The 21,972-nt window shown below is 34.0% G+C and overlaps 2 long non-coding RNA genes across 3 annotated transcripts; both read left to right on the forward strand.

Annotated features, from left to right (window-relative positions):
- The first annotated feature begins 1,242 nt into the window (after positions 1 to 1,242).
- On the forward strand, positions 1,243 to 2,116 carry LOC131656987 (uncharacterized). 2 transcript variants are annotated; one of them, XR_009300412.1, is made up of 4 exons: positions 1,243 to 1,354; positions 1,526 to 1,598; positions 1,780 to 1,885; positions 1,987 to 2,116. It is a non-coding gene; the product is annotated as an uncharacterized LOC131656987 (long non-coding RNA). The 2 variants fall into 2 exon arrangements; XR_009300413.1 differs by having other exon boundaries at positions 1,266 to 1,354; positions 1,473 to 1,598.
- Positions 2,117 to 11,375: 9,259 nt separating this feature from the next.
- On the forward strand, positions 11,376 to 12,145 carry LOC131656988 (uncharacterized). The gene is made up of 4 exons (XR_009300414.1): positions 11,376 to 11,567; positions 11,663 to 11,744; positions 11,834 to 11,929; positions 12,015 to 12,145. It is a non-coding gene; the product is annotated as an uncharacterized LOC131656988 (long non-coding RNA).
- Positions 12,146 to 21,972: the final 9,827 nt, after the last annotated feature.

Below are 21,972 nucleotides of genomic sequence, written 5' to 3' on the forward strand. Positions count from 1 at the left end.
CTACTATTTTTTATATTGATTTTTGTGAAAGAAATTGAATTACAACAAGTAAAAAGACTAAAAACAAATAGCCTAAAAACTAATATTTTCATGTATCGATTTTATTGAGAAAATGTATTAGCAATTAAAAGAAAATTAGTCCTAAACTAATATCTTTTTATGACAATTTTATGAAGGAAATTTAATTAAAATCTAAAAAGGGATTTCAACTAAAAAAAAGTAAAAGAATTATTATTTCTATTCATTTTTTAATGTCAAAATTGTGTTAAAAGCCTAAAACAATTAATGGAAAAATAGTATTTAAAATTGCAAAAAAAACAAAATAAAAATAATGAATGCAAAGGGGGTGCAATGTTGAATTTTGTGGTGTGGTAAGCAGTAGGGCGCAGGACCCAAAATCAAGCCCATAAGCAGTTTTTTGTTTCAGATTTTTGTGCTGCACAAAACTAGCATGGGCCAAAAAGGGGGTGAGGGTAGCGTTTGGCCCAATTGTTATCATATACTCAGATTTAATGTAGCATTATTCAGTCCTCATACAAAAATCGATAAAATAGAAAAAAAACTAAAACAGATGAAACGAAGTCAAAATTGAAAGGGGAGATTAGGGTTTAGGTGAGTGACCTTTGGCGTTCTCAATCTCTTCGCTCAACGAAATCTCAGCGACGGCGCGATCGTTCTCCGACAGAAGCTATTTGTTCGCCGACGTGAATCAAACCGGAGTGGCCTCGCTTCTCGTCTTCACTCGTGTCTTCTCCGGCCGCGACGAATTTCGTCTCAGCTCTCCGTTCTTACTGACGGCGGCGACTTGATTCTGCCAACAAAGTTACGACGGTGATGTCACGTGGGGATGCGATTTCGCAACGTCGAATCTTTGAAGCTGATTGATGAAGAGTTGAAGGCGATTGATGATATGTTGGATTGTGACGCTCAAGGTGGTCGAAGGGAATGGATCGCAGACGGGCTCAGAGAGCAACAAGGCGAAGATTCTTCCGTTATCAGGTTACTCCCAATCAATTTTCTTTTTGTTATCCGGTTTCCTCTTCTATTTTCCTGATTTTTCTCTGGTGATTGAAGATGGAGGAAGTAGTGATGAAGATGATGCGAGTTTGTTGTGGAAGCTGAAGGAATGGAGGTGGTGTCGAGGAAGAGAAGATTGTGGAATGGTGAATGTGTGAAGATTTTGGGGCTCTACCCTTCTTCCTTCAAAGTCTGCAAGCGAGACAATGATGAAGAATGATAGTGCTTTTTTTTTTGGTCTCTATTGTAGGTGGGTGAAGCTGACTATTTATAGGAGCAATCATTGGGTGATCATTAGGAATCCTTAGATGTGGGACTCAGCATTATAGCTTGCAAGGTATTTTTTTCAGTTTCTTGAATGTGGGACTTGCATTTGGTTTCTGATTTTTTCTGGTTTTCTGTTAGTTATTTAGGATGGTTCTTTTTTGTATTGAATCAAAACTGGGAATTTGCAGGTCTTGTTCTTTTTGAAAGTTTATGAGCTGAGTTCTGTTTTGCTTTGTAGCAGATTTGATACCTTCAAAAGTGATGGCTGCAGTAGGTTGGCATGGGGCTGTTATAGGAATTAAAAGGGATTGGAGGTTAGTCATGGAATGTGAAACTGTTTTGGATGTTTAAATGGGAGTCAAGTGGCTGCTGGTTGTTTATGTGAATGCTGTTAGTTAGAGTTATGCAGAGTTCTTTGGATTATCTCATGAACATGGCTGTAGAGTTGATATATATGTTATGGGCTGACTGGTTAAAGGATTGTTTATGTTGCAGGGTTATAGTAATGGTTAGAAATGTTAGCTGAATTCTGCTATGGATTGCAAAATCTATTAGGAGTTTTTTCTTTTGTTTGGAATACTGCAATGTCTTGGTAGGTAAGGTATGGAACTGGTTTGATGATTATAAATAGGTGATTTGTACTGGTTTGGCTTGGTAATAGTTGTGAACTGACATTTACTTTCTTCGTATTTCTGTATGCAGTAAGAATGGAGTCACAACATGGGAGAGTTGGATGAAGACATGGCTTGAGGCTTGAGGCCAGAGCGGTGCATTTGAAAGACTTTGAAACCCCTCTTTTTTGTAGTTCTCTTTGATGTAACTTCACTTCTTGTAATGGATTCTTGAATTTTGTAATTGAATTTTGTAATGAGACTTGTAATGAATCATTCTTGAAATAAGATTTGAGTTTCCTCCTATCTCTCTTAAATATGAAACTTCTCATTTTTCTTTTCAATGTGCGAATCTTGAATAAAGAAAGTCCCATTAGAATGATAGCCAAAAATATGGACTAATCATGACTTTAGTCTAAAATCAACCACATGGTTGACTTTGGCTAAAAAGTCAAAGTCTTTGCAATTTGGTCAAAGTCCTTGCAATTAGCTTCCAAAGGCCTTCTCTCGCCAATACACATCAATAACTCACAAGGTGCTTATGGTTTCCTTTCTTCTTAAACCAATACGATAATAGTCTCCATCTCACAAAATTTGTCATAGGCTAGCATCTCTGTACAGATGAATTCACCAAGCACCGTACCCATGATTTATAATTCAGGCAGTGTAACAAACAATTGTGTCCGAATTCCATAAGAAAAACCCCTTGGTTAATAAAAGAATAGTGAAATAAAATCTAATCCAGATGATCTCAAAAAACTTTGATGAATGCAATCGTAGGGAAATAAACCCTAATTCATATTCTTCAAAACCCTACTTCATAGTTCAAAACCCTAATTCATATTCTTCATATCCTTGATCCTAATGCCAGGTTTATTTACTAATGATGCATGATGAGTTAGATGACCTAATGAATGAAATTATGAGACGCATAAGCCAATTATAACTAAAATCAGATGGGCAAATTTTGGGGTGCAACACCCTACTAAAGCGCTTTTAGTAAAAAGCGCTGGTATAGGTTGCGCTAAAAACAAAATAAAAAAACACGCTAAAAAAGCGCTCTTAAAGGTGGGGGTTACGAAAGCGCTTTCAAAAAGCGCTCTTATAGGCTGGGGTACGAAAGCGCTTTCAAAAAGCGCTCTTATAGTGGGGGGGTACGAAAGCGCTTTCTGAAAGCGCTCTTATAGGGGGCTTATGAAAGCGCTTTCAAAAGCGCTCTTATAGGGGGTGGGGTACAAGAGCGCTTTTATCCTAAAAAGCACTGGTATAGCCTTAGTTACGAAAGCGCTTTTCAAAAGCGCTGTCATACCCTTTTTAAAATTAAAATTTTTAAAAACAAATTATACTAAACGCGCTTCATCGTTTCCAAATCCCTAATTTCTTCATTGCTGCCCACAGAAAACTGAAAATCTTTGAACTCAGAAAACTCAGAAAATCGTTTCATCTGAAAATCGAATTCAAATCGTTTCCATCGTTGCCCACCATTTCAACTCAGAAAACTCACCATCTCATAAAATCGTGAGCCACCATTCTCCGTTCTCAATCGTCTTCTTCTCATCGTCTTCTGCTCTTTGCTTGTTCTCATCGTCTTCTTCTCAACGGCACTACTCGTCGCTTGTTCAACTCTGGGCTTTTGTTCAGATTATTCGAGAGACACATACAGGTAAAGGTTCTTTCTCTGAGATACATTCAATTTACCTACTCTGTGGTTTAGACTATTTAGGAGTTTTGGAATGCATATATTTTCCCTACTTAGCTCCTAGTATTTTGTTACGAAGTAGAAATGGTTGTTGGATAACTCTAAGGTTGAGTCTTGTATGAATTACGAATGGTGACTGTGTGGCTCTATTGGAGTGTTGGGATAGAAAATAATTGTATTTGGTTCTGCTGTATCACTGCTTCGTAAAACATCCCTTACCCACAATTCTTCTTTTATTATTCTAAAGTAAATTTTGCTGTTACCAAAATCCCACGTTTTTGTTTGATTAAAGATACCCAATTCAACCTTCTTTTGTTTCATTAGAATTCCGGTAAAGCTAACTACTATAACATAAAGAACTTGGCATTTGTATTTCTAACCTTACTTTAGAGCACGCCTTCAATTCTCATGTTTTGTATGGCTCGAAATACTCACATTAGCATAGTTATGTGTCGGGTTTGAGTATAACTATTGGTGGTTCTTTTTGCTAAGTGTTTGATAATCCATATATTGTATTAGATTGGGTTTGAATGATATTGTGCTTCTCTTTGAGTTTTGGTTTTGGTTCATGTTCATGGCTGCCCGAGTCCGTTGTGTAGACATGTTTGAAGTGAACTTAAGTATGCGTTAATAGGTTGGTGTAGTGGCTTCCCGGTTTCTAAGTTAATTGATTCAAAGGTGGTTGGAATTGATCTCATGTTTTGAAGTGGAATTAAGTCATATTTTGTATTGATATTATTTGATTTTGATTCTAAAGACATCGTTGAGCTTTGATATTTGAATATGCATGATTTTGGTTGATCGATAGATCTTTTGGCTATGGTTGAGTTTACTTTCTTTCATCTTGAACTTGTTTGAAGTGAATTTTGAGAGCCAATTTATACGTATATCATGGCTGTCCGGGATGTTGGTTTAGGGATTTAGAACTTGTTTTGAACCCAATTTCTCATGGTACAATGTGACTTCTTGCATCTTGTTTCATTTTTGGTTTGAAAATTGTGTTAGTTTGTGAGTTTACTTGAATTTGAATGCATTTGACATAATGATACAATGCTGATTTTTTTAAGCTATGGATTATGACCTAATTTTTATATTCTTCAATTAAGTTTTTTATTTTATATTTTTTAGGAATATCTTTGCTAGATAGGGGTTACTTGTGAAGAGTGAAAGTTTGATCTCATTCAAGAAGTTGCTTACTACTATACAGGTAATTAATTGTTCTCTCTCGCCAAAGTAATATGTTGCGTTTTATTGCTTCTGATTCATTCCGTGTATCCTTTGCGTTTTGACAGAAACGCATTATACCGTTATGTTCCTTAATAATTAGTTGTTTTTGTTTAGCTTAATTAATTAAGACATGAGTGTAATACTCATTATTCCGACATGTGGAATATTCTCTGATTTTTAAGTGATGAACTTACTAACTTTGTAACTTTTAGATTATATTAAGTAATACTCATTATTCCGACATGTGGAATATTCTTGATGTCAATTTCGTTAATCGTTAAGTGATGAACTTACTAACTTTGTGAATTGAATTCGCCATAGGGGTTACTTGTGAAGAGTGAAAGTTTGACCGTTTTTGTTTAGCTTAATTAAGACATGGATAAGACATGGATGAATTCAAACCGATTGTCGAAAGAGTACGAGAAAGGGGTATGGGAATTCGTTGAGTTTGCGGTTGCGCACTCCGAAGACCCGCTTCGAATGTCGTGTCCTTGCTTGGGTTGCTGTTATGAGGGTAAGGTTGACGGGAATAAGTTGGCATCCCATTTACTACGGTTTGGAATTGATAGAAGTTATACATGTTGGACAATGCATGGTGAGAAAAGTAACGGGAATGCTGAGTCGAGTTGTAATAGGAAGTATGCTTCAAACAACGATTGCACAGACACATACGATTGCGATCGAGTCGAAGAGATTGCAGAAGCGCTTGAAGAAGATCTTGCGGATTGTCCCAAAATGTTTGAGAGGCTGGTAAGCGATGCAGAGAAACCGTTGTATGATGGTTGTTCAAAATTCACAAGATTGTCTGCGGTGTTAAAGTTGTACAACTTAAAGGTGGACAATGGATGGTCGGATAAAAGTTTCACAGAGTTATTAGCCCTTATGAAAGATATGCTACCAAAGGATGATGTTCTTCCCAATCGAACGTATGAAGCCAAAAAGATGTTGTCCTCTATTGGCATGAGCTATGATAAGATGCATGCATGTCCAAACGATTGCGTTTTGTTTCGAAACGAGTATGCAGCGTTGAATGAGTGTCCTAAATGTGGTGCCCCTCGATATAAGAAAAAGTTGTCTCCTGCTAAAGTCTTATGGTATTTTCCTATAATTCCGAGATTTAGACGCATGTATCATAGTGAGACCAATTCAAGACACTTGACTTGGCATGCAGATGAAAGAATTATTGATGGAAAGTTGCGACATCCGGCAGACTCACCACATTGGATGAAAGTTGATACTGATTATCCTGAATTTGGAAAAGAAGCAAGAAACCTTCGGTTGTCATTGTCTACTGATGGGATGAACCCGCATGGTATTCAAAGTATCTCGCATAGCACATGGCCTGTGATTCTTATGATTTATAACCTACCTCCGTGGCTATGTATGAAGCGTAAGTACATGATGTTATCTATGCTAATTTCTGGGCCTAAACAACCAGGGAATGACATAGACATATACTTGGCACCCTTAATCGAAGATTTAAAGTTTTTGTGGGAGAACGGTGTGGAGGTTTACGATGGGTATAGGAAGGAAAGTTTCAACTTGAGGGCGATGTTGTTTGGAACAATTAATGATTTTCCAGCATACGGAAATCTATCCGGGTACATCAATAAAGGTCAAAAGGCGTGTCCTGTTTGTGAAGACGAAACCGATACGACACGATTGGAGCTTTGTCAGAAGAATGTCTTTCTCGGTCATCGTAGATTCTTAAATTCTAATCATCACTACCGTGGGTGTAGAAAAGCATTCAATGGAAAGGCCGAACATGGTACAACCCCGCCTTTTTTGTCAGGTGATCAAATTTTTGAAAATGTGAAAGATATGAGCACTCAGTTTGGCAAGCCTTTTGCACATTCACTTGTCAAGGGTGGGTGGAAGAAGAAGTCAATTTTTTTGAACTTCCATATTGGAAGTCGTTGTACGTAAGACATTTCCTGGATGTTATGCATATTGAAAAAAATGTATTTGACAGCGTCATAGGTACGTTACTCAATATACAAGGAAAGTCTAAGGATGGCCTTAACATAAGGAAGGACATGGTAAACATGGGAATGAGAACTGAATTGGGACCCGTGACGAAAGGAAGACGAACATATCTCCCACCTGTTGTTTACACTCTATCTAGAAAGGAGAAGAAAACATTTTGTAAGTTCCTCAGTGAAGTTAAAGTTCCAGAAGGCTACTCTTCAGATATTAGAAGACTTGTGTCCATGAAAGACCTCAAGTTAAAGAGTTTGAAGACGCATGATTGCCATGTTATAATGGAACTTTTTTTACCAATTGGTATACGTTCTATTGTGCCAGAAAAAGTAAGAAGCGCAATAACTAAGCTGTGTTTCTTCTTCAGGTCTATTTGCAGTAAGGTGGTCGATCCCGCGATCTTACCAACATTGCAAAAAGAGATAGTTGTTACTTTATGTGATCTTGAAATGTATTTTCCTCCCTCGTTTTTTGACATAATGGTTCATCTAGTCGTTCATCTTGTGAAAGAGACACAATTTTGCGGACCAGCTTATATGAGATGGATGTACCCTGCTGAACGTTATATGAAAATATTAAAAGGGTACGTGAAAAACAGAAGTCGACCGGAGGGTTGTATTGCCGAACGATACGTTGTTGAAGAAGCGGTTGAGTTTTGTACTGAATATCTGTCAAATGTTCAATCAATTGGACTCCCCAAATCTCATATTGTCGAAAAAAAAGAAGGAAAAAGGCTAATTGGAAATAAAGTTGTGACAGTATCAATGGTCGAACGGGATCAAGCGCATTTGTATGTTCTGCACACTGAGATTGAGGTTGAGCCGTATGTTGAAATGCACAAGGTTGTTCTCCGAGATTTAAATCCAAATAGAAATGAGAACTGGATAGTACGAGAGCACAATCGAAGTTTCATACCGTGGTTTAGGGATCATATTTATTCAAATTATCGTTCAGATCCTACTTCAGTGACAGAAAGGTTGAGATGTTTAGCCTATGGTCCAAGTGTAATTGTGCTTTCTTATAGCGCATACGCAATTAATGTATACACATTTTATACCAAAGAACAGGATGATAAAAGTACTATGCAAAATAGTGGTGTTACCTTGGTAGCTGAAGCAATGCACATATCAAGTGCGAATGACTTAAATCCGAAATTTGCAAATTTGTCATATTTTGGGGTTATCGAGCGCATTTTGGTGTTTGATTACGCGAAGTTTCAGATTCCTGTATTTGGTTGCAAGTGGGTTTAAAATAATAGTGGCATACGAATGGATAAGTCAGGATTTTTGCAAGTGGATCTCAATAGGGTAGGGTACAAAGATGAGCCTTTCATTCTAGCCTCTCAAGCTAAACAAGTGTTCTATGTCAATGATCCGACAAGTACGAAATGGTCTATAGTGCTTTTATCTAACAAAATAGTTGATGAAAACATTGAAGATCAAGTTGATATTGGTGTTGGCATTGAATCTTGTACAAGAAACGATCAAAATGAGAATGAATCTTGTACTAGAAATGATCATAATGTGGGTATTTGGATCAATCCAACCGTCCGCGTTGTTAAGAGACGCGTAGAACACAATCCTACCAAGAAAAGAAAGAGACGTTAGTGATAAAGGTAATAGTATACATATTCCGACTAATTTGCTTTATTCAATTTGTACCGATTGTTTTATTCAATAGTATAGTACTTATTCAATTTTGGTGCATATTCTCGTTTTGTACATAACTTTTGAACCATGTATCCGTTTGTTGACTTCTTTACATGTAACTATACTATTTTGACGATTCCGGAGCTGCTCATGCACTTATCTTTACATTTCGGGACTGTTTTTTTTATCGGTTTTGCTTTTGCCCGTAATCAAAAGTCGGGCTTAGGGTCTGAATTTCGGAAAACCGACTTTATTTTTGAGTCCGTGGGGACGTTTTACCATAGCCATGTAAATTTCGTTCAATTCCGACAACTTTCTTTTTTTACGCTTATTTTGATTTGTACCGATTTTGTTTCCGATTTACTTGTATAGATTGTTAGCTTATTAATAGTGTACTAATGTGCTTTAGTTTGTTTGATACAGGTTCAATGGCTCCGGATAAAGATGCTCCACCTGAAAACTCACAAGGAAACTCACAAGAAAGAGATGCTCAAGAAAGAGATGCTCCGGATACAAATGCTCCACCTGATACTGAAGCAAAAGAAGTTGCACGAGGCATCACCATTATGAAGGGAATCATTCGACATAGAGACCAAGGATTAGTATACCGATTGGAATGGAATTCTGAAAATCAAGCAATTGGTCCTAATTCTGCAAAGTTGACAAGTTATATTGGTACACTTGTTCGTATGCATATTCCGGTCTCCGTAGCTAAATGGAATCTGAAAAGTTTAGAGTTGGATGCGAAAAAAAAAAGCGATTTGGGACAAGCTTCAGGTATATATCATATATGGGTAATTGTTGTTATTATCTTGACGATAAATTGTTTAAATTACTTATACTAACACACTATGCGTATGTTTTTTTGCAGAGGACTTTTGAGATACCAGATGATCGTAGACGCTACATACTTAGTTTGGCCGGCAAAAGATATAGAGGGTGGAAAGCTTTTTTGACAAACACCTATCTTAAGGATAAAGATGGAAACTTTCTTGAAGAGGCACCAGGACGGCCAAAAAAGTATGAGATCTTCATTGATGAAAAAGATTGGGCTGAGTTTGTAAAGCAAAGAGATGAAGATTTTCGGAAAAGGAGTGCCACGAATAGTGCGAGAGCATCCAAACCCGCGTATCCATACAAAAAAGGGCGTTTGGGATATGCACGCTTAGAGGATAAAATTGTAAGTAAATAGAAATGCGTTTTAATTAATTGTCTAAATGTGCATGTTTTATTTGACGATTTTATCATTTGTGTCAATGCATAGTTAGAGGAGACTAAAAGTGAGGAAACTTCACTTCCTGTACATGTGTTGTGGAAGGAAGCTCGTGTGGGCAAGAATCAAGTTGTTGATCCCGATGTTCAGAGAGTTTATACTGAATGTGTAAGTATAATACTGTGTCTTTAATTAAATCAAATGTTTTTTAATATATAAATGATTTTTTATCTCCACTAATAATTATTGAAATGTAAATGAATTACAGGAGACCTTGTCGCAATCGGTATCCACCGGTGAGGGGAGCGTACTTAGTAGAGCACTAGATGCTCCTGAGTATCCCGGTCGGGTGAGGGGTAAGGGTCATGGTGTGACTCCAACCTCTTTTTACAAGAGTCCTAGGAGAAGATCAAATCTTACCAATGAAGAAGTGTTGCAAAAGTTGCAGGAATTGCAAGCACAAGTCTCTGAATTGCAAAGAGATAAAGATATGTATATGAGAGAAAAGTGAAACACTTCATCGGTGAAAGAAACTAGTGATAAGGCTAGTATCAACTGTCAAAGGAAATTTCCCGAGGTAATTATAAATTTTTTTCCTTACAAATTGTTCTATTTTATTAATGATAATGACTTTATATTTACTATTGGTTTAGGGCATTTCATCTTGCCAACTATACTTATCGTCACCGAATTATCGACTAGTTGGCAAGGGAAAAGTGCACAACACTTTGGGAGATTTACTTCACCATAGACAGCTCCCGGATGGACACCTGAAAGTATCGGTGGATGTTGTATTAGATCATGATGCGATGCTACCGGTACCTGACATGGTCTCAGAGACGACATTGCTGCGAGATGCAATAGGATCATTTGTTGCATGGCCCTCGGAGCTCATTACCATTAGTGATGAGGTATATTGAAAACGATTATGAATCATTTAGTTTTCGAATGTCAATTCTAAACCGTTTATTAATTATTTTTTACATTTTAATTTTAGACTGCTCCTATAAAACCCGCAATTAAGGGTAAAGGGATTTTACAGGAGGAGGAGTCTGTTGCATCACTAAAAGAGGTACATTTAAAGTGTTAATATATAATCTGAATCTAAATCTGCATGATTTTTTATTTTACCTAACTTATATGATTTTTAGGCATCCGCTCGGGAGTCACAATAAGTGACGCAGCAAGTTCGTAGCGTACCACCCACTGGTCCTCCGAAGCAAGCGGCAAAAAAAGGCGGTGCTTTTGTGCCTCGATACCGGACGACGCTCGCAACAATGGTTGATATGTCCGATTTGAAGGATGGTGCTTTACGTGAAATCAATATGGATGAAAGTGTCTTCGGTATTGAATTCAAGTCACATATTGCAATGGATGACTTGGAAGAGATTTTTACGCATGAACAACTAGGCGTCAGTAATATGCACTCATACATCCGGTAATATTCACTCATCCGATATATTATTTAATTAGTCCCACAATATAATTTATTTACACATTTCAATGAAAATAATCTAATGTTTATTATGTTTTTATTTAAGGTTGTTGTATGACAGAGTGTTGCGCGGGACTGCATTGTCTAACAGATTCCGTTTCGTGTCTTCCGCCCATTGCAGCGGAATGGCAATTTCTTCGGAACCGGAATCAGTTAGATAGCTCTTAGTCGATAGATTCATGTCCACCGGCGTATAATACCCGACCAGTAGGGTTAGTTTCTCATTCTTGGTTCATCTAATCTCTGTTTCTTTTGTGTATAGCAAAATTTTCATATAACCTATTGTTTTAATTTATAGAGCACACTGGTTGTTGCTTGCTATCAACCCTATAAGAGAAGTCGTGTATTATCTGAATTCGGTAAATGGTGACTGGACCAATTATCCGGCTATGAAGGAAATCGTTGATTTGTAAGTGGGATCGTTCTAAATATTCGTGTATATTTATATATTTACTTATTTGTGGGATTAATCTAAACATATGCTTTTATATATTTGTTAATTAGATCAATACAAGTGTTCCGAAGTCAACGGGACGCACATGTATCCCGGACTAAATCAAACAACATTACTTGGATCAAAGTGCAGGTACATTATTTTTCACAATTTTGCTTATAATATTTATGCTACTTGATAAAACAAGACAACTATAAAATCTTATTTGTTTTTCTACGTAGTGTCCGCAACAGTGAAACAGTTCAGATTGCGGATACTTTGTTTTGAGGTTTATGAAAGAAATCCTTCAGGCGAATCAATTAGAGATTCCGCTCACGGTATGAATTTATAACTTAAGATAATTTCATATAATTTATTACATTTAACTAAATATATCATTCATATTATGTTTTTGTTTTGTAGTACCTTGACGAATTCCGTGCTGCTGGGTACCCGAGACTTAAGTTGGAAGAAATCAAAGAGGATTTGTGTCAATATTATATTAAGCAATTTTTCATGTAGGATTTGTGTCGATTTGAACTATAGTATTATTGATGTTGTAATGATGTATATATATAATTTTGGATATTATAATGGTATTATATTAGTATATATATTGTCTTACTGATGGCTGAAATTATATCGTCAAAAATATATTACAGGTCGAAAATATTACAGGTTAAAAACATATTACAGGTCGAAAATATTACAGGTCGACTGGGAGGATTAAATTACAGGCTGCACATTAAAATACCTCATTTAGCAACGACAGCGCTTTTAAAAAGCGCTCTTAAAGATCCACCTACAAAAGCGCTTCTTAGTAAAAGCGCTGCCAAAGATTAATAAAAAAGCATAAAAAAAAAAAAACGCAACATACGAAAGCGCTTTTGGAAAAGTGCTCTTAAAGGGGGGTCTACCAGAGCGCTTTTTCCAGGAAAGCGCTCTTATAGGGGGGCCTACCAGAGCGCTTTTTCCAGAAAAGCGCTCTTATAGGGGGACCTACCAGAGCGCTTTCTGAAGCGCTTTTGTTACCTACGCCAGCGCTGGCTTTCACAGCGCTTTTAAGCGCTTTAAAAGCCCATAAAAAGCACTTTTAAAGCCCCAGCGTGTTGTAGTGAAAGAAGTCAATTTGAGATCCATCGCTTAGAGGATGCCTTTTTGGATGTAACTTTGTTGACCATGTAGTTGGGAATACATCATTGCATTCAACTAGGTTGTAGAAGCTGGGGACCTAGAAACACCTTAACCAATCTTGGCCATTAGAAAGTAGTGTGGAGTGTTTGGATTCAATTCCAAAATAGTTGTTACACGATACTACACTAGGATGAGGTTCTCTTGGGATATTATTCAAACGAGCTTGTATGTTGCAAAGTTTATAATCCCCAAGTTGAGCTGCTTGAGTCTGGGAAGTTTTAGAACCTTGATCTATAGGTATAAAATAACCATAGTACACACCTTTAAGATGGGTAGATCTTTGGCTCCATGCTCGTGACGTTGGTTCCTTAAACCCCATATTTTTTCTATGTTTGCATTCATTCATCCATTCATTTTAAAACTAAAATATCTTTCAAGGAATTAAAAGAAACATTTTATTTGTAAACATTATAGGAATGGAACTTGAAAGAAGAAAAACTAAGAAATATACTTACAAGAGTTTAGACGTGGAAGAATTGATAAAGCTAGGGTCCTTGATTGTTGATCAAGACAAGTTTTGTAGCAAGTATGGAAGACTATTGTATCTCCTCAAGACCAAGATGGAAGAAGGGATCCTTTCTACGTTGATCCAATTCTATGATGCATTGTATCATTGCTTCACCTTTCCTGATTATCAATCGCTACCAACCTTGGAAGAATATTCAAGCATCATTGGGTTTCCTATTTCTGGAAGGATTCCCTTCACTGGTTTAGAAAAGGATCCCAAGTCTCATGAGATTGCAAAGTTTACTCACTTAAGAAAGATAAGATTGCATCGTTGGTCCATACAAAATTATTATACATGTAGTTTTAGTTTCCACAGTTAAACCAATGTGTATTTTTAAATGATTATTTTGCAAACATGTTTAGAATATTTTAAAAAGTTCCTTGAAAAAAATAAACTCAAAATTTGATTTATAAGTCAAGATTTTCATTACTTTTATCATTACCATTTGAAATTTGAAAAATTTATATTTAATTCTTTTCATTTTAAAAAATTGTAAAATTTGATAAATAAGTATTTTACAGTATTCTAAATATATTTGAAAAAAGATACTCAAAAATTTAAAAATTAAAAGATAACAAAACAGTTTTCAAATTTTTAGAAAATAGAATGAACTAAAACTATACTTACAAAAATTTTGTAGGGACTAAAATATGTTATTTTTTAATAGAAATTAAAAATAAAATTAAAAATATTTATAAGAATAAAAAAATATATTTAACGCAAAATTTTAACATCGATGACAAAATTTTGATTTGGAAGAAGTTGCTTCCAAACTCCAATAAGTTGAAAGGAGCATTAAATAGTTTTTTTTTCCAAATTTAGGAGTCCTTCAAAAAAGTATCTCAAGAAATTTTCAAATAAATTGTCTTGTGAATTTCAATTTTCAATATATCAATATATCTTGGTTATGATTTTTAATTTATAATAATATAAATTATGTATATTATAAGCGCCATAATTTTCTATTTTTATAAAAATAATTAGTTAAATCTGAAAAGTGCTTGATCGAAGGAGTAATCTCTAAAAAAAAGTGAACATTCCAGTACGTTTGAATTTGGTTGGGTACGATATCTTCCTCCAATCAAATGAAGATATTCAATATCACATCATTTTTTAATATTAACACTAAAGGTACCGATACTCAACTAAAACTCAAAGGTACCTTTGCCAAAAAGAAAATGAAGATATAAAAGCCAATGATCTAAAAACTATAAAAAGTAACCTGTAAATTACTCAGAGACTTACTTTGAGATTTACTTGCAAATGTATCTACGGATTAGCTGCGCATGTACATGCGAGTGTTCCTAAAAAAAATTGACAGATATATTTCTGACGAATAACTATTTTAATTTGTTAATATTTTAATTAATGTTAAAAGATAATTTCTTTTATTTTTTAAATTTGATTGGGAAAATAACTGTAAAAAGAAAATCTTAAAATTTATAAATTTATGAGAAAAACTAAAATTTGTAAAAACATAGTTCATAACAAAAGGCACATCAACACATCTACCAAAACTAATTATCCTTCGTTCCTTTTTAAGTGTCATTTTAAAAGAATTTTTTTTCTTATTTAAGTGTTATTTTTAATTTAATATTGTAATTTGTCAATTATACTCTTATTTTCTCAATAACTCCACCTCATATTTTTCAATTAGTTATCGAAAAAAAGAGAGTGTAAGATTGAATTTATTTGAAAAGAGAAAAATAAATAAAGGTATAATAAAAAAAGTAACTCTAACAATTTACTATTTTGATTGAAGACTTTTATGCTAAAATAACACTTGAAAAGGAATTGAGGGAATAATGAATAGAGTATTTGTGGTGATACATTAAACAGTGTGAAGGAATGTGTATATATTTAGAAGTTATAATTACTAGATACTTACAATTAAAAAAAATCTCAATCATATATAGTGAGAACTAATGGCGGGGGATAATGGGGTGGGGAAAATAATGATGAAGCAAAGGGTATAAATGGTGGGGAGACGACGGGGTGATGTAGAGAGGAAGGAGTAATTCTGTTGTTTAGTTGTTTTTGCAGTTTGGTGGGTCATAGCAAAATAAATGTGATAAGTAGCAATAACACGAATCTAACATACTTCTTTCATTGCATTGGGCTCAACATGCATGAATCAATGTTGGAAGTCTCTTTTTCCACCCATAAACCACTAGAAAATTATACTTTAAAAAAATTATTAATGGAAAATAACAATTATTTTGAGAAAAAAATACAAATGAGATAGAGTAAGTTTTTATTCAGTTGAAAATTTTCTAGACAGCAGGTATATTTATTTACATAAAAATTAATAAATTATTTATTAATTTCTATATTCTTTAACATTAGCATTCTTTATTTTAACAAAATTAATTAATCAATATTGAGTTATATTATTATTATTATTATTATAATTTTTTATATAAATAAAAGAATGTTTTTTTTTCTATTCTCTCTAATTCAATTTACAATTCAAATACATTGAATGATTAATGTATTTGGACTATGTATGAATAAAATACATTGATCGTTCAATATATTTGAAAAGTAAATTATCTCTTAAAAATAGGATCGAAAGGAATAACATTTTAGAAGATTAGTAAGAACTTAGAAAAAAAAATAATGAAAAGGTATAAAAAATTATGTAATTTAGATTTTAGACATAGCCAAACAAGGAAGACAACATGTAGGCGAAATGGGGGTTTAGCCCTTCGAGTAATTTGGTGTTGCACATATTTTATAAGAGATGCTGACTTATAAATCTAATCATATTAATGCTCATCAAAAGTATTTGGAACTATAATTATTGGAGGAACAATACTGAAACATGCGGATGCTCCAAAATCTTTGCTCTGGAACTGAATCATTTCCATGTATTTGAGAAAGACTTTCAAATTTAAAGAATGTATAATTTGAGTGAATCAATTTTTTTTGTATGATTGATCAATATAAACATCAAACCTTCGAATTGGACCAAATTACAACCTTGGTGATTATTTAGTATATGTCAGCAACATACATAATTTCCAATCTGATAAAACTATTTTAGGTAGGGATAATAATTGAAATAATTATTCCATATATTTTGCTATTGAAAATCAAATTTTGAAAATGTTTCCGTTTATGTTATAGAACCGTACATGGGTTTTTTACCTCATACCGCTCCTATAAATCCTTTAGTAAGTTTAAGGACTTGGTCAATTATTTATCTCTTTATATATCTTTGAGATATAGAAGATGAAAATCTATCAAATGATTCTAAATTAGACCAATTCATTTGTATTCGTATTGTAGAACAATATTTATTGAGACTTAAAAAAAAAAGTAAATTAAACACTTTTTACGAGACAAAGGAGTAATTTCTTATTCCGATGAAATGTATACTTATAGACACATGTATATTTATAGGAATTTCTTATCCCATTCTATGGGATTCTTAGGCACCATGTGTGCTTCCAAAACTATCCATTTGTTTCTGGAGATTTATCTCTGGATGCACTTTTTTTTTACTTAACGTCTAAATTTTTCGGAACTACATTTACGGAATATGTCTCTATGCATATTTGAGGAAGAAACCCATAAACAGAATATCAGAAAATAAAAATTGCAATGATAAAATCAACATTCATAAAATAAAATCGGCATTATACTGATGATTTCAACAGAAAATTAAATATTACATTTCAATATCCTAGTGGACGCTTGCACATCTCTAATATTTGCTCGACCGTTCTTCGTACCGTCGCTACCTACTCGAGCGAGATTTTCTCTTCGAAACTGAAATACGTTTGCCACATCGCCAAAATATCATATCGGTTCTTGAGCTCAAAGTCGCTGTAAACGATATTCCCTTCGTTGTCAATTGAAGGTGAACGATACTTGAGCTTCACAATATTTTGTTTTTCTCCGTAAGGTATGCGATAGTGGATTTCGTCAATGATATCATCGAGCGAGGTGTAATCGTTGAGTTTGAACGTCCGTCCTGGTATTTTGCCGTCAGAGTAGGAGACACTTGCGACATACCAACGGATGTTGATATCATATTGAGATATTTTTGTGTTTGTGTGAAGGACAACATATGAAATCCCAGATTTATAGAAAACTTAGGTAAATATGTGTTATGACCGGCTTTTTAATTCTAAGTTTCTAACTTAAAATAACAAAGTCGCCACCTATGTTTTATTTTATCCTGAGATAAGGGTAAACATGGGATAAAAACCTAAATAAGAGTTTCTAGGTAAGTTGAGAAATTAGGGTCAAGGGAAGGTGTTAGGCACCCTTAACCCTTCCTTAAGGTTTTCTAAATGTCTCTAAGGTTTATAAGAGTATCATTGTAAGGTTTATAAAAAGGTTATGGTTAAAAGTGCACAGTAGGGTAGAGAATAAAATCTCAAACCTACCTAATTTTAGGGGAAGGGGACTCGTTCCGGTTGCCCAGATGCCTACGTACCTCCTTGATGGGGGATCAGAGTCAACGTAGTTCGTGGTTATTTGTTGATGATTTTTATGGGATTGTACGTTATTATGTAGATTGAGTGTGTTTTAGTAGGTATATGCAGTTCGTAGTTTTTCGTAGTTCGTAGTTAAGATTAAAAGTTTTTTTGGTGTACAATCCCTATTTTTTTTTATATTTTTTTAATATTTAGATAATAATTAAAGCAAGACAAGTATTAAAAGAAATTCGTTGATTAGAATAATTGTATTTTGTAAGTATATATATTGATTTATTTAGTTATAAAATTACAAGCATTATTAGAGGCGTGCGCTCGATTATCGCTCGAGGCTTTAATCGATTTCGTGTGATTTATGTATGTATAGATTATTTGATCGACGCGACATAGAAAGTCAATCAATTTGAAGGCGGGATGAAATAGATATTCATCCCATTGTTCCTTTGTTTAGATAAGATTTAGATAATGATTATAGATTTAAAAGATCGATATGATTTTGTAAAATTATGTTTATAATAAAGTTTGTATAAAGAATATATTAGTAAAGAGTAATTATAAAGCTATTTAAAAAATAAATATTTTAATATTTTTTAATAGTCTAATAAATCTCATGGTTAGATATTAAACTAAACTCATTTTATTAATTAAAATTAGTTGTTAAATCGTTTTTATGAATTGAAAGTAATTTTAGTTATTAAGTATCTAACAATATATATATATATATATATATATATATATATATATATATATATATATATATATATATATATATATATATATATATATATATATATATATATATATATATATATATATAATAGAAAAAACTAAATAAAAAGATTATTAGTTCACATTATTCATTTAAATATTTTAAAACAAAATAAGTTATAGAAGAATCAAATTAAATTAAAAATTATTATATTATTATTAAATTATTTATCTAATAAGGAGTAATTTAGAAAAAAAGAAAAGAAAATTGATTAAAATTAAGGAAGGGGTGTATGTTGCGTTTATGAGTATTTTCTAAGGGGTGTTAATAGATACAGGCCTGACCCAAAAGATTCTGGTCTGTTTGGACATATTACGGATGAGTGTACGTGTTACGGTGGACTGCATGATTCCGATCGCATGATTCAGATCTAATGATTCCCTGAATTATGATCTGGGACGTAGATCTAAAATAGGAGGATCGAACGGCCTGCATGCGTTTATTTTAAACGAGGGAGTATGATAAGATTTTGTGGGGAACCGCCCACTTGACCAATCACGTGGCCTTTAAGTGGCCTCATGTCGCGATCATGCTTGAAGTGGGGATTTAATTTCCTTTTTTTGTTACTCGTTCTTCTCTCTCTTCTTTGTCTCTACCCTTCATTCTCCCACTCTCTGCAAATGAAAAACCCAAAAAGACAAAACCCATATGAAGATCTTCATGATCTTCATCTTCTTCCCCTCTTATCTTCATAAAAAAACCCAGAACCCATGCACATAAACCCTAAATTCATCAAACCTAAGAACCCTAACCCTCCAACAATCTAAAACAAATCACAAAATCCAGAAATCAAATGCATGTTCATCGAGAAAAAAAAATCCTAAGCTATGTGTTTTTTCGGCTTACCTCTTCCCAAAAATTCTTTTCGTAGACAAAGGGTGCAACAAGAGTTTCTTCTTCTTTTTGATTTTTCAGTTTTTTCTCTCTTTATCTTTTTCGTCCCCCTTTTTTTAGATTATTAGGTTTTGATCTTATAGAGTTAGGATTTTACAGATTAGGGAATTAAAGATTTAGGTTTTGATTTCGAAATTCATTGAAGATTTGATGGTTGTAATTACATATGATATGATTTTATTTTTTTGTTTCAAGTTGTTCCTGTATTTAGAGATTTGGTAGTAATTGTAATGAATTTTGTACGATTTCGGTGTCTTACTCATTCAATACGAAATCCCTTCCTGTTTCATTTTGATTTGATTTTATTGATTCAGATTTTAGAGCTTTTTTTCTTGGGCTTAAATTAGGGACGTTTTAACTAGAATAATTAAATGTTTAAAATAATAGGGCAAATTTTGGGGTATGACAATATGGACTAACCATTTTTTTCTCAAACTTCTTTGCGTATCCATATCCACGGAAAGACCCCATATTTATTGGTTCTGGAGGTATCTCTTCGGAACATTCTCTAGAACTGCAAACTTAAGAACCTTTCGTAGATACATATCTTGAACTTTCGCTGATACATTTTTAAACCAGAACAAAATAATATAGAAAGTGAGTATATTGAAATGTTAAAATGTGAGTATATTACAATGTTAAAAAGTGAGTACATTGCACTTCAAAAATTCAAAATGAATCAAAACAAGTGTCGCCGGATAAATCTATTGGTGATTCCCTCTTGAACTTTTCCGCATTAGATTCCTTTTCAATGTTATTCAATCTTTTAATTCGTGCATGAAATTCTGGTGACAGCAGACTTAGATGTCATATTAGGATGTCTTGACATCTGATCTGACATTTTAAAACAGACAAGGTATGAGTACAAACAACAGTGCAGGAAAGCAATAAAAACACAGCAGAATTATTTACCAAGTTCAGTTCAACCAACCTACTTTGGGGGCTACCAAGCCAGGGATGAAGTCCACTATTAGCAGTATCAATTTAGAGCTAAACTCCCAGTTTACAACTCCTTACTTAATCACTACCCAATGACCCTTCTACCTAGGTCCTCCCTAGATACGAGAAACCCCTCTCACTCTCAATCATCGCAATAATGTCTAGCAGTCAACACCTCAGCCACTGCATCAACAACCCTTCACCAACATTCTAAGCACATATACAAAGTTAACTTGAAGTTTCCTACAAGCTTTCTCCAAGAACAAAACTTTACTCATTTCTTCACAACTTCTGAGTGAGTAAAACAAACCTCTTTCCTATAGGCTTCAAGGCACAAATAAGTGACCATCCCACAAACAGGGTGGTTCACTTACATGTCTAACCTTAAAAACTACATCTTGTCAATACTCGGCTAGCTTGCTAAAACTAGGTTACAACTGCTTATTTATAACCTATTACCCAACTAGATTTGGGCCTTCAATCACAACCTTATTTGCTGTTACAAAACAGCAGAAAACATCTGCTAAAAGAAAGGTCTTTAATCATAAGTTTCCTAAATTGTCTCCATCATTAAAAACTATATGATCTTCAATATTCTGGCTTGATTCTTTTGACCTTTAAATCGTAACAAACTGACATAACAAACTGTTGCTAAAATTTCTCCACAATATAAGCTCCAAGATGTTCTCCACAAATATCTCCATAAAATATGCTCCAAGTAACAACAATAAGTTGTTACACTTTTGCAACAGATTCTCCTATAAAATCTTTCAACATTTAGTTTCCTAAATGTTCTTCTTGATCTCCTTAGATATAGCTCCACATAGGATTCAATGTTTTAGGAATATTCCACATAGAATTCAATGTTTTAGGAATATTGTATTTCTGTTATAACAGAATCCAAACTGTCAGCTCAAATAGGATGTCACGACATCTTCTTTGACATGTTGTTCCAGATGTTGAAACATTTCAACACAACAAGTTTCTCCATTAAATAGAACTTCAACCTGCTTTCTCTTACAAGTTACAATTCTATTTAACATATTGCTGCTAAATTAGTTTTACCATACATAAAGCCAATCATCAAAAGCATTAATAGTGCATCCTTTCAATAAAACGATTCGGCCACGTCTTGGCATTTGCGGTTGAATGAGTCGCCCATTTCGGTGATGTAGGTGATATGGGGCATCCCAGTTTCAAGTAAACTTGTACAAAATGACTTGAATTTGAAAACCATGATTCAATCATTTGGATTTTGAGGTGGTGCGGTGCGGAGCGGAAAAAAAGTATCTGAAACCAGTATCATGTCAAGTCAATGCACACCCTATCAGGAGTGGCCTTGAGCACGGGCTCGCGGAGCGGGAGCCCAGGGCACCATAATTTAATGGGCACCAATTTTTTTACCTATATATATATATTTATTAAAAGAGAATTTTCTATTATGAAAATACTTGTTAGAATTTTTTTTTTGAGAAACACTGGCTAACAAAATTATAGGGGCATTACAAAGTCAAAATTAATAAATGAATTTAATTTCCCTTAAGTAATAGAGTAGAATAAAATTAATTAATTCCCCTAACATAAAATCAATTCATATATCCATAATTTAAGCAACTAAAGTGTCTAATT

The sequence above is a fragment of the Vicia villosa genome, linkage group LG3, assembly GCF_029867415.1.
Source record: "Vicia villosa cultivar HV-30 ecotype Madison, WI linkage group LG3, Vvil1.0, whole genome shotgun sequence".
Taxonomy (NCBI): Eukaryota; Viridiplantae; Streptophyta; class Magnoliopsida; order Fabales; family Fabaceae; genus Vicia; species Vicia villosa.